An 18,849-nucleotide genomic window follows, 5' to 3' on the forward strand; every position below is an offset into this window, starting at 1 on the left:
CTGGAAGTAAATATTACTCTACTACCCACACCAGAGAAAGACCCAACTAAAAAAGAGAACTACAGACCAATCTCCCTAATGAACACAGATGCAAAAATCCTCAATAAAATATTGGCAAACAGGATGCAGCAAATCATCAAGATTATACACCAGGACCAAGTGGGATTCATCCCAGGCATGTAGGGATGTTTCAACATATGTAAATCAATCAGTGTAATCCAACATATCAATAAATGCAAAAGTAAGAATCACATGATCATTGCTATAGAAAAAGCTTTTGATAAGGTCTAACATTCATTCATGATAAGAACCTTACAGATAATTGGAACATAATATCATTACCTCAATATGATAAAGCCATCTATGACAAACCAACAGTCAGTACTACACTAAATGGCCAAAATCTGAAGGCCTTTATCTTTAAATCAGTCACAAGGCAAGGATGTCCCTTATCACCGCTCCTATTTAATATAGTACTGGAAATACTAGCAAGAGCAATTAGATAAGAAAGAATAAATCCTCTCTTGCTAAATAAATTCAGCAATGTAGCTGGATGCAAAATCAATACTCCAAAATCAATAGCATTACTTTACACTAACAACAAGATGACAGACAGAGAAATAAGGGAAGCCACATCCTTCACACTAGCAACCAAAAAAATGAAATATTTAGAAATTATTCTTATGAAAGAAGTGAATGATCTGTATAGGGAAAATTATATACACTGAAAAAAAGAAATTGAAGAAGATCTTACAAAATGGAAAGACATCACTTGCTCATGGATAGGAAGAACAAATATTGTGAAAATGGCTATTCTCTAAACATTTTAAGAAAACAACACATCATAAAAGCTAGTGCTGATTTAATATCATATTGTTTTGAAGTCCCATCAAGCTGGTGTACATCTGTTTCCACTAGTTTTAACATGTTGTATCTTACTATATTTTACTATATGCGATAGTATAAACAAATTTTTTATAGGCAAAGAGATAATATAGAAACCATTGTTCATTTTCTATTAGCTGGTTCTAAATGCCTGGTAATTTTTTCATTCTCTTGAATGGCTTCACACTGTCTTGATATGCTTGATGCTATTGCATACGAAGTTATACTCAAACAATTCAAGGAAAAAGACACTATGGTGACTACTATTGTTTTAGATTATCTGGTGGTGAAACCCAATGATGCTTAAATTGTTCGGTTCTGACCTGCGTTGTTCTGTTACAATGTCGTCTTTTATCTCAATCTGCCTCCTTTTTATATTAAACTATTTTTTCAATTAAGGGAAAACTAAATTAAAAATAGCGGGATATATTATAGTAACATTTTTGTTTTCCTATTAACCTGATTTGAACCCCAGTATTGCTCTCCCCATCTTGTTCTGTCTGATTATATTATATTCTACTGTTTGATAGTATCAAGTTTGTCAACCACTTTGAAGGCAATAAGATATATTATGATGCCCGTTATGGTTTGACTATTATCTTTGTTTGAGGTCCTGTAAGGTCTCCAGTGTAGGTTCTATTGGTCTTGTTCTGTACTGTTTTGATCAATTCTATTATACCTGACGATATAGGCAACTCAATTTAAAAATAGAAAGAGGCACAATGGTAACCATTTTTGATCATCTGGTGTTCTATTTTTGCCTCATGTACTCTGCCCATCCTTTTGTTCTAACTGACTCTGTTTTGCTTAGTCACGTATGGTTTTATTCTCTTCAAAAAAAAATTAATAAGCCCTTTGGGAGTAATGAAGCCCTAAAAGTGTAATTGTTATTGTAAAAAATAGAGGAAAGGAAGGTGGACTAAGGGATATAACCGCATGTATGTTTGAGTGTATAGGATGGAAAAACATATTACTGAGATTTTGTTGCATCATTGAATGTAACACTCTCCAATCTCACTTTATGCATGTTCACTATATACATTAATTTAGTAATTTTGACAACTCTTTTTGAGAAGACAATATGTAACCTATTAACTAGTGATTTCTTACTGTATTTATTTTTCTTGAAATTCTGTATTGTACCCGTTTACTGCTTTGTTTTTCATGTCCTTTCTTTTTCTCTTTAAATAAAAAAGCAAATGGCTATTCTCTCAAAACTGCTACACAGATTCAATGTAATCATAATAAAAATACCATCAGCATACCTCATAGATCTTGAATTCCTAAAATTTATCTGGAACCAGAAGAGACCTAGAATAGCAAGGACAATTCAAAGCAGCAAAGGCAAGGCAGGAGTCATACAATCCCTGAGTTGAAATTATACTACAAAGATACTGTAGTAAAATCAGCATAGTACTGGAATCCAAACAGAGTTGAAGATGAATGGAATAGGTTAGAAGATACAACCACAACTGCAAACATACTCAACCACCTTATCTTTGATAAAGAAGCCAAACATGTTCACTGGAAGAATTACATATTTTTAATAAATGATGCTGGAAAAACTGGCTCTCCATATGCCAAAAACTAAATCTAGACCCACGTCTGTCACCATGTACCAAATTAAAATCTAAATGGATCAAAGATCTGAATATTAAAACAGAAACACTAAATCTATGGAAGATAAATTGGGTAAAAACCTTGAAGACATAGGGTTAGGTAGGAAATTCATGAACAAGAATCAAACTGCACGGAAAATACTTGCCAGAATCAAAAACTGGGATGTTGTCTTATCAAAAAGTTTCTGTACATCAAAATAAATCTCCAGCACAGTGAAAAGAAAGCCCACAAACTGGGAAAAAATCTTAGTGAACTCTCCTTCAGACAGAGGCCCTCTCACTAAAACATATAAAGAATTTAAAGAAATTAGATTCCCCAAATTCAAAGATCCAATCCAAAAATGGGCATCTGAGATGAATACACAGTTTTCAGGTGAAGAAATACAAATGGCAAAGAAATACCTGAAAAAATGTTCATTATTGTTAGTCATTAGAGAAATGCAAATTAAAACCACACTGAGGTTCCATATCACTCCAAAAAGAGTGGCCAGGGTGAAGAAAACTATGAAGTATAAATGCTGAAGAGACGGTGGGGGAAAAGGAACTCTACTGCACTGTTTGTGGGAATGCAGACTGTTGCAACCACTGTGGAGTCAGTCTGGAAATATCTAAAAAGCTGGGATTGAAAGTCTTATTCAACCCAGCTATTATACTTCTTGGTGTATTCCCAGAAGAACTGAAACATTGTACCACAGTGATATTTGTGAATCCACGTTTATAGCAGCACAGTTTGTAATAGCCAGATCTTGGAAGCAACCTAAGTGTCCATCAACTGAGGAATGGATAAAAAGTTGTAGTGTTTTATATAATGGAGTACTAGTCATCTCTAAAGAATTATCCCATTGAGATATTTATTAAAAAATGGCACAGCTTGAGACCATACTCAAGTGATATAAATCAAAGTCACATGTATAAATAAAAAATAGTCTCCCTAGTGTAAGAAATGGTAAGAATACATAAAAGTCTGTTGTAATCATGATCCCCATTACATTTTTTGAAGCCTTATAATGTTTTCCTTCATTAGTTGGAATGCTTTTATTCTGGGTTGTTTGATTTTATTGTCTGAGATGGTATGAACAGGTATATTGAAGAAAAGAAGACATTATAATATCTTATGCTGATATAATATCTTCTTGTTTTGAAGTCCTACCAGAATTTTGTTTTTCTGTCTTCACGAGTTTTATCATGTTGCATCTTATTGGATTTTATTATATGTGATAGTATAAGAACTTTTTATGGACAGAGATAATACAGTAGCTATTGTTAATTTTCTGTTAGTTGGCTCTGAATACCCTTAAGTACTTTCATTCTCTTGAATGGTTTTATACTGTCTTGTTATGTTTGATACTACAGTGTGTGAAGGTATACTCAAATATTTCAAGGAAACAGACACTATCTTAGCTACTGTAAATTATGGGTTGTCTTGTGGTGAAACACTATGTTGCTTTAATTGTACTGTTTTGATCTGTTTTGTTGTGTCCCCTTTTATATTAATCTTTTTTTAAGTAAAAAAATTAAAAAAAGAAAATATTGTCCTTCATAATAGCTTATAAACAAATGAAATACTTAGGAATCAACCTAAGAATGGAAAAAGCCTATATGCTGAAAATTATACTATGCTAAGAAAGGAAATTAAAGAGGATATTAGAAAATGGAAGGATATTTCTTGATGTTGGCTAGGAAGAACCAACATTGTGAAAATGGCCATACTTCCAAAACTGTTATACAGATTCAATGCAATCCCAATCAAAATACCATTAAAATACTTCACATATCAGAGAAAATACTTCTAAAATTCATTTGGAAACAGCAGAAACCTAGAATAGCAAAGGTAATTCTGGGCAACAAAAACAAGACAGGAGGCATTTCAATCCCTGACTTGAAACCATACTACAAAGCCACAGTGATAATTTCAGCATGGTACTGGCAAAGAAATCGACCTCAGGATCAATGGAACAGATTAGAAGATGTAAAAACAACTACAAAGACACTCAGTACCCTGATATTTGACAAAGGGGCTAAGCGTGTTCACTGAAGATGGAAATAATATATGAAAAATTGTTTCTCCACATGCCAAAGACTGAATCTAGACTGATGCCTATCACCATGCACTAAAATAAAGTCAAAATGCATCAAAGATCTAAATACTTAAACAGAAACAATAAATCTACTCTAAGACAATGTAGGTAGAAGACTTGGTGACATAGAGGTAGGCAGAGAATTCATGAACTAATTGCACCCATATGGGAAACACTTCAAAGGGTCAACAACTGGGATCTCATATTATTAAATTTTTTTGCACTTCAAAATAAATAACCAACAAAATGAAAAGAAAACCCATAGAATGGGAAATAAATTTACCCAGCATACCATCAGGCAAAGGACTTACATACAGAACACATAAAGAATTGAAAAACTTCAAGCCCCCAAATTTAAAGACCCTCTCCAAAAATGGGCATCTGAGATGAACACACAATGCTTAAATGAAGTTATACAAATGGCAAATAAATACAGGAAGAAAGGCTCACCATCAGTCAACATTCAAGAAATGAAAATTAAAACAGCATTCAGATTTTATCCCCCTCCGGGAGGAGTAGCTCCCATCAAGAAAACAACTGATAACAAATGTCGGTGAGGCTTTGGGGGAAAAAGGAACACTTCTGCTCTGTTGGTTGAAGTATAAACTGGTGTAGCCACTATAGAAGTCAGTTTGGAAATTTCTCAGAAGTGTAGGATTGGAACGTCCATTCAATTAAGTTATTCCTCTCCTGGAAATTTTCCCAGAAAATCTCAAAAAGTCATGCCACAGTGAAATATTTGTGCCCATGTTCATAGCAGCACAATTTGTAATAGCTAAATATTGGAAACAGCCAAAATGCCCATCAATTGCAGGGTGGATGAAAAAGATGTGGTATCTTCATACAATGAAATATTGCTCATCTATAAAAAGGATGATATTGAGGCCTTCACAGTTAAAAGGAGACTATCCTTATAAGTGAAATAAATAAGAATCATCTTTATAAATATCACATTTAGTCTCTAGTGTAAAAAGTAATAAAAACTGTACAAGTAATAAATACCAAAACATGTGATCACTATTGTAAAAAAAGAGATGGAAAGAAAGTGCTCTAAAGGATATAACTGCATTTATGTTTAAGTGTAAGGTAGATAACTATATTACCAAGTTCTTGGAGGATCATTGAACAGAACTGTTTGCATTCTTATTGTTTGAATGTCTACATTTTACACTTTAATTTTGTAAGCTGAGCAACTATTTCTACGATGGCAGTATGTAATTTATCAACTAGTGATTTCTTAGTGTTTATTTTTTTTGAAATTCTAAATTTTTTCCATTTTGATTTTTTCTTTAAATAAAATTCAAAAATAAGATATTTTCATGATAGTGAACCACTGAAAGAATTCATGACCAAAAATTCAACCCTACAGGGATTGCTGAAAGATATTCTAGTGAAAGCTAAAAATGACCATCTTTCTAGGAAAAGCAGCAGAGGAGGATAATTAAACAGGGTAGGCAATTAAATGCAGGGGAAAGTGGAGGGCCAATAGTAGGAAGATAACATGTCAAAGATGAGCCAATGCATGCTGGTTGTAACCATTAATGCAGAATGTGTCAGTTCAACAATAAAAAGAAACACAGGGAAAGTGAATCAAGAAACAAGATCCATCAATATACTGTATACAAGAAACATTTAACTTGAAAGCAAATAGACTGAAAATTAAAGGAAAGAAAAAAATTATTTCACCTGATGGGAGACCAAAAAACCAATGATAGCTTGCTTTTCAACTGCAGAATAGAAAACAAAGACATGAAATTTTCATACAATGGAAAGCTACCCAGCTATAAAGTAGAATAATCTTAAGATCCTTGAAGTAAATGGATGTAACTGGATATCATGTTCATGGGTAAAATGGCTTCGACTCATAAGAGTGAGCATCAAGCTATCTCTATAGCATTAAAAAAACTGGAGTTAGTGGGTTAGAAAAAGTACAATAGATATTATGAAAGTGGTAGGGGAGGAAATATCTAAAAAGGGAAAATGATAACCATTGTTACTTTCCTATTATCTTGCATTGAATTTTGTATCATGTTCATAATTTTGTTAGGTTTGGCTTAATTCTGTCTTGTTTCACTAGATTGTACTATGTTTGATAGTATGGGCAGCTATTCTGAATATACCAGTATATATTATGGTAACCACTGTTGATTTCCTATTATCTTGTTTTGATATCCTTTAATGCTTTCATTATTTTATTTAGATTAATTTTATTCTGTTTTATTTTACTATGTGTGATAGTATGGACAGCTATTTTGAAGAAAACAAGAGACAATGTTGTATCCATTGTATATTTCCTATTATCTTGTTTTTAAGTCACATTATGCTTCCATTCTTTTGTTTTGATTAGTTTTATTCTGTTTTATTTTGTTCAATTTTATTATGTGTGAAGGTATGGACAGCTATTTTGAAGAAATTAAGAGATATTTTGTAGCCATTGTTGATTTCCTATCATCTTGTTTTGATGTCCTGTAATGTTTTCATTCTTTTGTTTTGATTGGTTCTGTTTTTTTATTTTATTGTGTGAGTGTATGGACAACTATTTTGAAGAAAATGAGAAACATTTTGGTAGCCATTGTTGATTTCCTATTGTATTGCATTGAAGTCCTATGTCAATCACATTGATCTGTTCTGATTTGCTTTATTCTGTTTATTTTTGTTTTATTCTCTTTAAAATAAAAAAAAAGTGAAGCTTAGGAAAATGGTGGAAACCATGAATGTCCACCAAAGGAAAGAAATGGAATCCATGAAATGATTTAAACAGTAAACAAGGATTAAAATTTATGTTGAAAGTAAACACAGCCAAATGAAACAATCTTTCAGTATAGCAGATCTACAAGACAGGTGTGCTATTAATGAATACATAAAGAAAAAAAATCTTAAAAATGGCAAGGGATCATTAACAGTCAATCCAACAGCTGGTAGATGTTGCAAAGAAGAATAACATAAGACTGATAGGAATAAATGAAATGGAAATATAGCCCAGAGCAAATGGCATGGAAAAGAATTTAAAAAAAAAAACCTAGGGAGGCATACAGAACTTCAATTAGCCATTATCAGAAAAAAATATATTATCTTACAGTAGTGAAGATTCCAGAAATTCCGCACAAGAACAAAATATTAAAAGCTGTTAGAGAAAAGAAACAGGTCACTTATGAAGAAATCACATCAGAATTACACCTGATATCTCAACACAATTCCCTCAGTGAAGAAGAGCTAAAAAGTGAAGTATTCCAAGCTCTAAAAGTAAACAACCTCCAACCCAGATTGATGCACCACTCAAAATTATTTTTCAAATTAAACAGATAAATAAAAGTACTTTGTGATAAGAACACTTGAAGAAATTCATGACCATAAAATCAGCACTCTGCAAATTTCTGAAGAATATTCCAGAAAAAGTTATTGTGCACAACAATTCCAACAAACTCTATAGAATGAATCCAACATAGAGATCAAGCAATTAAGCAGAGGAGAAAGAATGGGAACCAACAGGAGGAAATAATGCTACAAGAATAAGTGAAAAACATATCAGTTATAAACATTAATGCAAGTGGTTTCAGTTCACCAATCAAAAAGAAAAAGACTAATAGAACGAATCAGGAAACAAGATCCAACAATATGATACATACCAGAAACATATTTAACTCAGAAATCAGTACACAGACTGAGAGGAGAACAATATTCTATGCTCTAGGAACCTGTAAAGTAGCAAAGGTAACTATTCTGTTTGCAGACAAAATAGATTTCAAGCCCAGACTGATCAGAAGAGGTAAAGAAGGTCACTGCATAATTCTTAAGGAAAAAATTCAAGAGGAAGAAAAGATAATTATAAACATATATGCACCAAATACCAGCACATCCAACTATATAAAACAAACATTAAAGAAGATGAAAAATCAAATAAACATTAATACAATCATAATATGCATTCTTAATACCCCAGTATCACAAAGGGACAGATAGAATACATGAAAAGTTCAACAAGGAAATATCAGAGATGAAAAAAAACTTTAAACAAATAGACTTTTTGTATATATATATATATAATATTTCACAATACAACATAAAAATACATTCTTTTCATCCTCATATGGGATGTTCTCTGAAATACACTACATTAAAGTTCATAGAACGTTATTAAGTAAATGCAAATGAATTGAATTCATGCCATGTATATTCTCAGATCATAGTGCAATAAAATTGAAAATCAAGGGGAAAAGATATCACAAAACTTCATAAACACATGGAAATTAAATAAAATCCTTTTGTACAACCAATAAATTACAGATGAAATCAAAGTATAGACTAGAAAGATTTTACAAGTGAACAGTAAGGTCAATATAAAACACCAGAATTTATAGAATGAAATGAAAGCAGTTTTAAGCTGGAAACTTGTTTCAGGACATTCTTACATCAGAAAAACAGTGCAAACTCAAGTGCATAACACAATGTTGAACTTCAAAGTTTTAGAAAATTAAGGGCCAATTAAATTGAAATTATACACCAGGTAGGAAAATATAAAGGTCAGAGAGAAAAGTAATGCACTTGAGACTAAGAAAGCCATACAAAGACTCAACTAATCAAAGAAGTTGTTCTTTGAAAGATTAGGTAAAATAGACAAATTCCTAACCAACCTTATCAAAAAAGAAAAAATAATCAAAATCATGTAATTAGGACTGGAAAAACAAAATCACAAAGGAAACTGCAGATCCAGTATCAAGAACCTGTACTCCAGTAAAATTAAAAATTCTGAATAGACAGATTCCTTGATACATATGAATTACAAAAGCTGAGTTAAGAAGATATAAAAGTTATAAATACCCCAGTATCAGTCAATTAAATTGAAGAAATAAGTGTAATTCTACCAAAAAAAAAAAAAATACGGCCAGGTCCTGACAGATTCACTGCTCAGTTACACAGGAATTCAGAGAAGATGTAATGCCATTAGTCCTCTGAATCTTTGATGAAATTCAAGGGGTTACAATATTTCTAACACAATTCCTGGAAGCAATTTGGACCTGATACCAAAACCAGAGAAGTATCCAACCAAAAAGAGAACTGCAGGGCAACTTCCTTAATGATTCTGGCAAAAATAATGCAGCAATTCATCACTAAAATTATATACCATGACCAAGTAGGATTCATCCCAGAGATTCAGGGATTGGTCAGTATAAGTAAGTCAGTAAGTGTAATAAATCACAATAACAGAATCGAAGACAAAAACCACACAATTCTCTCTCAGTAGACAGGGAAAAACATTTGACAAGCCCAACACCCATTCATGATAAGATTTCTGCACAAATTGAAACAGTTCGCCTTTATCTCAATATAATAAAAGCTACTTGTGACAAACCTCAAGCTAACATCATAGTAAGAGGTCAAAAATGAAAGAAAATTAATCTAAAATCAGTAATAGAACAAGAGTATCCATCATCACCACTACTATCTAATATGATTCTGGAAGCACTTGGCAGAGGAATTAGACAAGAGACAGAAAAAAGTCATAAGGGGTAGGAATTGAAGAAGGTAAGATATCATCATTTGCATATTATATGATACTTTATACAGAACACCCTAAAAATTTCACCGGAAGTTTCCTAGATTTAATAACCAAATTGAGTAGTATAGCAAAATACATAAAGTCTATATTCAAAAAACAATGGAATTCTTATACACAAACTCACTGTAGGAGAAATTTAGTCTAAAATATCTTTCCTAGTTGCATAAAGAAAAAATGAAATACTTAAGAATTAATCTAATGAAAATTGTAAAATACCTTTACATTGAAGACTACAGTACTTTGAAAAAGGAGATTTATGTGGACACTAGAAAATGGAAAAGTATCCCTTATTCTTGGATAGTCAACATCAATATAGTGAAAACAGTCACGTGTTCAAATCTGTTATACAGATTTAATGCAATCCTGATCAAAACACCAATAGTGTACTATACATTACCCTGATCAGAAATTGACCCATCCATAAAAGGAGAACACTGAATAACCAAATCAGAAAATTTATCCCAAACCTGTATTTGTTCACCAAAATTTTAAGTTCATTGATACATAGACAGTGATCCTGAGTTATATTTTGAGGCATAACTGCCTAAATATGTTTCCATTTTTCATTTTTTTGAAATGTTAAGAAAAATTTATTGAAGATCTGAAAAACAATTCATAAAAGACAGATTTTTCCAGAAAACTGCAGCTACCCAATGCATTGCATCTATCAGGTTAAAATGTGTATTACACACAAATACAAAAACTATGAAACAATTCACCATTCTTCAACAATTTGAGCAAAGAAAATGCCCAAGGAATCACATGGATCACTTGCAAAGGATGGGCTCTTTAAGCACCATTAAAAACAAGAGCACAGATGGATGAGTGTATTCAGTTATATATACTGAATTGGACCTTTGGCACTAGGAATCAGAGCATTTTGCCATATACCATTTAACACACATTATAAAAGTGCATAGTGTCAAAGGAATAGAACCACCAACATTCAAAACCAACTTTGTTAACTAAGCAATAAAACACTCTACACCACCTCTCTGTTGTCCATCACTGAGTACATTGGTAGCAACTTTGAAATGAAAAAAAAAAAGAGAGAAAAGGAGCTGTAAACTCCTTTTATTTTCTCTGTTTAACAATTAAACAAAATGAACATCAACTCTGTCACACACTAACGTCTTCAAAGTATATTATTTATACAAGAGAAAGAGTAGGAACAGAACTGCATAGATAGATATCCAGTCGTGGATGTAAGTGCCTCACACTACGTTCTGATAGTACTGGGGGGGGGGCACTTCATAATAACTTGTGCTAAACAAGGTTGCCAAATTCTTCACCAGATACTTGAGGAAATCATGAAGATAATTCAGTAATAAAGCAAGGCTTTTCTCATCTAGAGGTGTATATACCAACATCGCTCCAATTCATACAAATAATCTCAGTAATTGTGGTGCTCCATATACCTGGGACTTGGGTACTTCAGGGTAATCAGCAAGGATCTCTGCATACTGTGGTCTCTCAAATTTGTAGAGGAGCTAAGTGCCCAGCATCACCTTGAAGTATTCTTTAATCCCAGCTACAACCTCATTAACTGCATACTCATTATTATCCGTGTTTCCACAAGATTTCTCATAAATTGCACAATCCTCTAGAATCGAATACACATTCTTGGCACGAAGATAAAACAGCTGCTTCTGTCTGGTAATGAGGTCCCAGTCATTAACAAGCCATGGTTTTAGATCTTCAGAAACCTGCTTTCACTTGCGTTCTGTTCATAAATGTTTCTTCATTTTCAATAGTAGGATTTACCCGGGCCCTCTTCTTCTGAGGAGTCTGAGGTGTCTCACTTGTACTGCCACCATCTCCATTACCAGGGGTTTTTAGTTTGTTCATTTTAGTTTTCATGTCAACATTTTTCTTTTGCAGATCGCTGTCTTCTTTCCTGGAGCAGTCCCTCTCATCTTTCCCTCTGCACATGCTCCTCATTGGCCTTTTGGAGTTCTCGCAGTTTCTGTAGGTTGGTGTCCACATACTTGAAGACTCTGCTTTCTGGAACCCACTTGTCCCAACTAGAAGTCAGAAGCAGGTGGTGCACTGAGGGAGCTCCTTCAGGAACGGGAAAAAGGGCTACAATATCCTCATGTGTCTTCAAAGTGTTTTCAGAGTGCCTGGGCCTCATAGTACTTTTTAAATTCCAACCACTGTAGTATTTAAAGTACTTTACTTGTTTGTCCTTTATGACAACCTTTACACACTTTGCTTCATAAAGAAGAGGCCCATGAAAGTACAGTACTCATTAACTCTCCTGAAACTTGGGCTCAGTTCCTGTTTGGGCACCATTTATAAGTGATTCACTGCCTCCTTCTCACACAATCCCAAACTACCTGCTCTCACTCTCTACTGCACCCAGGTTTGCATCCTAAATATGTTTTTAAAATATGTTCCCAGGTTTGAGTAGACCAATTATAGGGTGGGAAGGCATGCAAAATTGTATGACATTATAACAATATTTGTAGTCTTGTTGTAGACTTTCAATTAAATCTCAGATTCAAAGAACTGTGGTTGCTAGCATGCTTATTTTAAATTTTTATTTTAAAGAAAGTAAAATTAAGCACAACAAAGCAGACCAAAGCATATCAGAAGGAAACAATGTAAGAGACACGAAAGCAAGACAACAGGAGATCATCACTGTCTCTCATATTGTCTCTTGTTTTCTTCTGAATAGTTGTCCATATCTTCATATATGTTGAAATTAAACAATACAAAACAGACTAAAATCACTCTGAACAAAGAAAATTGTATTGCTGTATTTCACAGCACGACATTATGGAATCAGCACTGGGTACCGTAGTGTTTCTTTTTCCTTGTATTGGTTTTTCTTTATATCTTGTAGAATTTGAATTTCCATAAATTCATAAATGTATATTTGTAAAACTTTTCTTTCATAGTTCTTTTTTTCTCTTACAATTTTATTATTACATAACTATATTCTTATATTTTCTTCTATGATTTCTCTAGTTTTATTTTTCACATTTATCTATGGGATTTGCTTTTCTACATGGTATAAAGCCAGGACTTTTACTGGAGGTTTAGAACTAAAGCCCTAGCTCTGGGGAGCCCAACAGAACAGGGTTGGCCATCCATCCCAAAATGCCACTCAAGGAGTCAACAGTAGTAAAACACATGAAAGGAAAACTACTAATAAAGAGGTTTAAGATTTCTCTTCACAGTACTTACAAGAACATAAAGTTGTACAAAATAAAGGAGGAGTTAAAGTAAAAGATTGGGAATTCCCATGGTTGGGGTGTTTATGTTTAGGATAAACCTGGCAAAATATAGCCTGGTTGATTGTTATCTCAGGAGTAGCTCTTCCAGGTTGCTCCAGAGGAGGCAATCCTGTTTCCCTGTGATGAGTAATTGTGCTTGGAGAAAGATGACCTCATAATGAGTTGGGAATCAATATTTAAGGCATTGACTGGAAACTCCTAAGCATTTCTGTACAGCATCTGGAACACGACTTGTAAAAGTTGGCAATTGAGCATCTCTGTAAATTCTGAAAATGCCTTTAGTTACTCTTGGTGTCCTTAGTCTGAAAGGGGGATGAGATAGGCCAGGTAAATTTTAGGCTAATAAAATTTGTATGATTCAATTTTAGATAGATACTCCTTAAATGATTAAATGCCTACATGTAGAACTGAACAGGGATATGACTCAAACTTCTACAGTAACAAATGTGACAGATTTAAAATATTTTTTTTTATTATTGAGGAATCTCCAGACTGACTTCCACAGTGGTTACACAAGTCTACATTCCCACCAACAGTGTAGAAGTGTTTCTTCTGCCCTGCAGTCTGTCCAGCTTTGTTGTTGGTAGTTTTCTTGATCCTGGCCATTCTTTCTGGATTGAGATGGAAGCTTAGGGTTTTAATTTGCATTTCTCTAATGACTCACGATGGTGAACATTTTTTCATGGATTTATTTCCCATTTTTATTTCTTCATCTGAGAACTGTATATTCATCTCAGACACCCATTTTATGATTGAGTATTTGAATTTTGGGGGTCTGATTTTTAAAAATTCTTTATATGTCTTAGCTAGAAGTCCTTTGTTTGAGGGACAGTTCACTAAATTTTTTTCCCAGTTTGTGGGTTTTCTTTTCATTATCCAGAAGATTTCTTTTGACATGCAGAAACTCTTTAATAAGTCACAATCCCAGTTATTGATTCTGGGAAGTATTTCCCATGTGGTTTGATTCTTGTTCATGAATTCTCTAGGTACCCCTATGTCTTCAATATTTTTATCAACTTTGTCTTCCAACAAATTTAGTGTTTCTGGTTTAATATTTAGATCTTTGACCTATTTAGACTTTAATTTAGTACATGCTAATAGGCCTGGGTTTAATTTTTCAGCATAGGGATAGCCGATTTTTCCAGCACCATTTATTAAAGATACTATCTTTCTTCCAGTGGATGTGTTTGGGCCCTTTATCAAAGATAAGATGGCTGAGTGTGTTTGTAGTTGTAGTTGTATCTTTTAACCTATTGCATTGATCTTCATGTCTGTTTTTATTCCAATACCATGTTGATTTTATTACAGTACATTTGTAGCATAACTTCAAGTAAGGGATTGTGATGCCTCCTGCATTGCCTTTGTTTCTTAAAATTCCCTTTGCTATTCTAAGTCTCTTCTGGTTCCAGATTTTTAAGGTAAAGGTTTTCAGACTTTGTCTATTTAGTATGATGCTGGTTGTTGGTTTGTCATAGATTGCTTTTATCATACTGAGGTAAAGACCATCTGTTCCAATTTTATGTGAGGTTTTTATCATGAATGAGTGTTGGACCTTATCAAAAGCTTTTTCTGCATGTATAGAAATGATCTGTGTTTCGTATTTTTGTCTTTATTTATACAGGGATCACATTTATTGATTTACATATGTTGAACCATACCTGTATTCCTGAGATGAATCCTACTGGGTTGTGGTGTATAATCTTCTTGATGATTTGCTGCATTCTGTTGGTCAATATTTAATTGAGAATTTTTGCATATATGTTCATTAGGGAGATTGGCCTGTAGTTCTCTTTTTTAGTTGGATATTACTCAGACTTTGGTACTAGAGTAATTTTGCTTGCAAGAAATGAGTTAGGGAAAATTGCTTCCTTTTCAATTTCATTGAAGAGTTAGAGGAGTGTCAGCATTAAATCTCCTTTGTATTTCTTGTAGAATTCTGAAGTGAATCCATCTGGGCCAGGGCACTAGTTTGTTGATAAGGACTAAATTACATTTTAAATTTTATTAATAGAAATTGAGTTATTCAGCAGTTTTACATGTGCTTGACCCAGATTTGGTATTTCTTATGTTCTAGGAATCTGTGCACTTTTTTTGTGTTATCAAACCTATGAGAGTAGAAGTTTTGGAATACGTGTTGATGATCTTCTGTATTTCCGCAGTGCCTGTAGTGATTTCACTTTGTTCATTTCTTATTGCATGAAATTGAATATTTCTTTCCTTTTTAAAATAAGTTTAGCTATGGGCTTATCAATTTTATTTATTGTTTCAAGGACCAACTCTTTGATTCATTGATTCCTTGTATTGTTTTCTTAGTCTCTACTGCATTGATTTCTGCTTTGGGCTTTATAATTTCCACCCCTCTTTTGGCTTTGAGCTTTACTTGCTCTTCTTTTTCTAGATGTTTGAGGTGTAGCATCAGGTTGGTTATATGTGTTTGTTGTGTTTTCCTGATGTTGGAATTCACTGCAATAAATTGTCCTCTGAGGAGTGCTTTCATTGCATCACATAGATTCTGGTTGGTTGTATTTATATTTTTGTTTGTTTGTAGATATTGTTTAATTTCATCTTTAATTTTATCTGTGACCCATTGATTTCTAGAGTGTATTATTCAATTTCCAGTGTTTTGTGGTGTTTTTTGCGATTTCTTTTATCATTAATTTCTGGTTTCACGGTTCTATGATGTGATAACATGCATGGGATAATTTCAATTCTTTTGCATTTACATAAGCATTGTCTGTGGGATAGTATATGGTCTGTTTTAGAGAACATTCCATGTACTGCTGAGAAGAATGTTCATTCTGATATTGTTGGGTACAATACTGTGTATATGTACACCATGTTCATTTGTTCATACGTGTTCTGTTCTGTTATTTCTTTTTTTACAGGCATTTTGTTCTGTTATTTCTTTTCTGATTTTCTGCCTAGTTGATGTATCTCTTGTGTTAGTGGCATGTTAAGGTCTCTTGTTATAATTATGTTATTGTTTATTTAATTTTTCATCTCTGTTAATATTTGTTTTGTATAGCTGTGTGCTCCTGAATTTGGTGCGTATATATTTAAGATTGTTATCTTTTCCTCTTGAAGTTTTCCTCTAACTAGCATGTAATGACTTTCTTTATCCCTTCAGATCATTCTTGATTTGCAGTTCACATTATTTGTAAACAAAAAGCTATCCTTGCTTGTTTTTGCGATCCTTTTGCAGGGAGTATTTCCATCTTTTGACTTTCAGTCCATGAGTTTCCTTTTGGATTAGATGGATTTCTTGTAGTCAGCATATGGTTGGATGTTACTTATTGACCCATTCTGCCAGTCTTTTTCTTCTAATTGGTTAATTGAGACCATTTACATTAATGGTTATAACTGTTATATATTGGTTTACTTTAGATATGTGATCTTTTTGCTATTTACCTTTCCACTCTGTTTAATTGTCTGCCTTGCTTAGTGGTTTTTTTCCTGTGTGTATCTAGAATGTCTTTGAGGGTTGGTTTGGTGGTCATGAAGTTCTTCAGCTGTTCTTTGTTATGGAAGTATCTTATTTCTCCACCTATTCTGAAGGACAGTTTTTAGGGTACATTGGTCTGAGTTGGAAGATGTTTTTTTTTTTTTTTTTTTGGATCTGAAATATTTCATTCAATGCTCTTCTTGCCTTCATTGTTTGTGTTGAGAACTCTGCTGTGATTCTGATATGCTTTCCTTTATAGATGATTTGTCTCTTCTGTAACAGCTTTTAGTATTCTGTTCTGATGTTGAATTTCTGGGATATTATTGTCTTGGCATTGTTTTATTTTGTTTATGTTTATTTGGAATTGAATATTTTTCACTGATTTGTATGTTGGTTTCCATTCTCATATTTGGAAAGTTTTCAGCTATTATTCTGTAAGTAGCATCTTGATATCTTTATGCTTTCCCTTTCTTTTTTGTTCATACCTATCAATCTTTTGTTGTTTTTCTTTGCATCATTTTGGAGTGGTTGACCTGTTATTTCCTGATTCCTTGTTATTTAAAAAAGATCTTCCTTTCCTATTTACTAGATGCAATTTTGTCTTCAAGATCTGAAACTCAATTTTTTTAGGCGATTTTGCCAACTTTTGATGGAAATTTTGATTTCTTGTATATCTCTTTGAATCTTCTTCATGCATTCTGTTTGTTTCTTGTCTTGTTCATTTAGGTTTTTCATCTTTTTGCATTGTTCCTCTAATTTTTAAATGATGTCTTCTCTAGATGTTTTCAGCATTTTTCTTCATTACATATATCATTTCTTCTTTTACCCAGGAGATTATTTCTGATCTGAGTTACTTTATAGCTTCTCAGAGGTGTTCTTCACCTCAATTGTTATGATTTCAGAAATTTTATGTGTATGACTCATGTTGTCTTCTGTATCATGTGTCCTAGGCTTGCTTCAATTTGGCTGGAAGTTCAATTTTGAATTTTGCTGTTAACTTTGTTATATCTGTATATTTCTGGGTTTTGAGTGATATTCCAAAACTTCCCTTGTGAGATGGGAATCATCTGGTCCACTTTTGGTTCCCAAGGCTGAGTGTAGGTAATGGCTAGCCACTTGGAGGTCACCTGGTCTGTCCCATTTTGGTCCCTTTGGATGTCCTGTGCATCATCCAGTGACTTGGGATGCTGGGAACGGAATTACCAATTTAGAGCAAAATTAGAAATCTTCCCTGTATGCTGGGATTCAATTTGCACATGTTCAGCTCCCAAAAATGAATTCAGGCCCCTGCTAGCTGCTGAAGGTCACTGGGCTTATTTGTGTCTGTTGCTTGGTATATATCATGTGGTATATTTTCCAAGCCTCACAAGCTATTTTTGTTTAGTTATTCATAACGTGATCCATTTGAATAGAGTAAGCAAGCACAGCACAAGAGACCACCACACTTAGCTTAGCATAATGAAACAGATTATTCCATTAATAATCAGGCCAACCATTCTTGTACTTGTATGTACAGGATGATTAGGGAATGCAAAAGATGTAGCATTGCCATGTGAATCCAAAGCTCAGTTATGATAATTGCTATCCACACTCCTAGTATATATCCTGGGGAATTTAAACTTTTATCAATAGGATTTCCTGGTGGAGTGCAGCAATTTAAGGTACATTTTGTACACGTAAAGGACATTTTGTTCCAGAGTATAGCTCCATAGAGGAAAACATAAGGTTCTAAATGCATATTAAAGTTCTTTACCTACTACGGTGTTTGGCCATGTTATAGCAACAGTGTCCTTTGTGGTATGCATATTAAGAACCATCCATATTTTCCCCTCAAGAGAAGACAGGGAATGTTTCCAACCAATACTTATTGTAGGCCCAGGTTTGCCACTAATCAAAACTCAATTATTTGGAGTGATAAATTCTGCAGCCTTTCAGGTAAGTTTCTCTTAAGGAAAGATCTATGGTTGTCATGCTAACCTATTTCCAACATGACTCATGAAAATCAGAAACGTTTCTAACTTTTCCT

General features: G+C 33.5%; 1 pseudogene; it reads right to left on the reverse strand.

Moving 5' to 3' along the window:
- Window positions 1-11,353: 11,353 nt before the first annotated feature.
- LOC100732103 (mortality factor 4-like protein 1) lies at window positions 11,354-18,596 on the reverse strand (annotated as a pseudogene).
- Window positions 18,597-18,849: the final 253 nt, after the last annotated feature.

This window comes from Cavia porcellus, unplaced genomic scaffold (assembly GCF_034190915.1).
Source record: "Cavia porcellus strain 051 isolate PalLab524CR breed Dunkin Hartley unplaced genomic scaffold, mCavPor4.1 scaffold_27, whole genome shotgun sequence".
NCBI classification, from domain to species: Eukaryota; Metazoa; Chordata; class Mammalia; order Rodentia; family Caviidae; genus Cavia; species Cavia porcellus.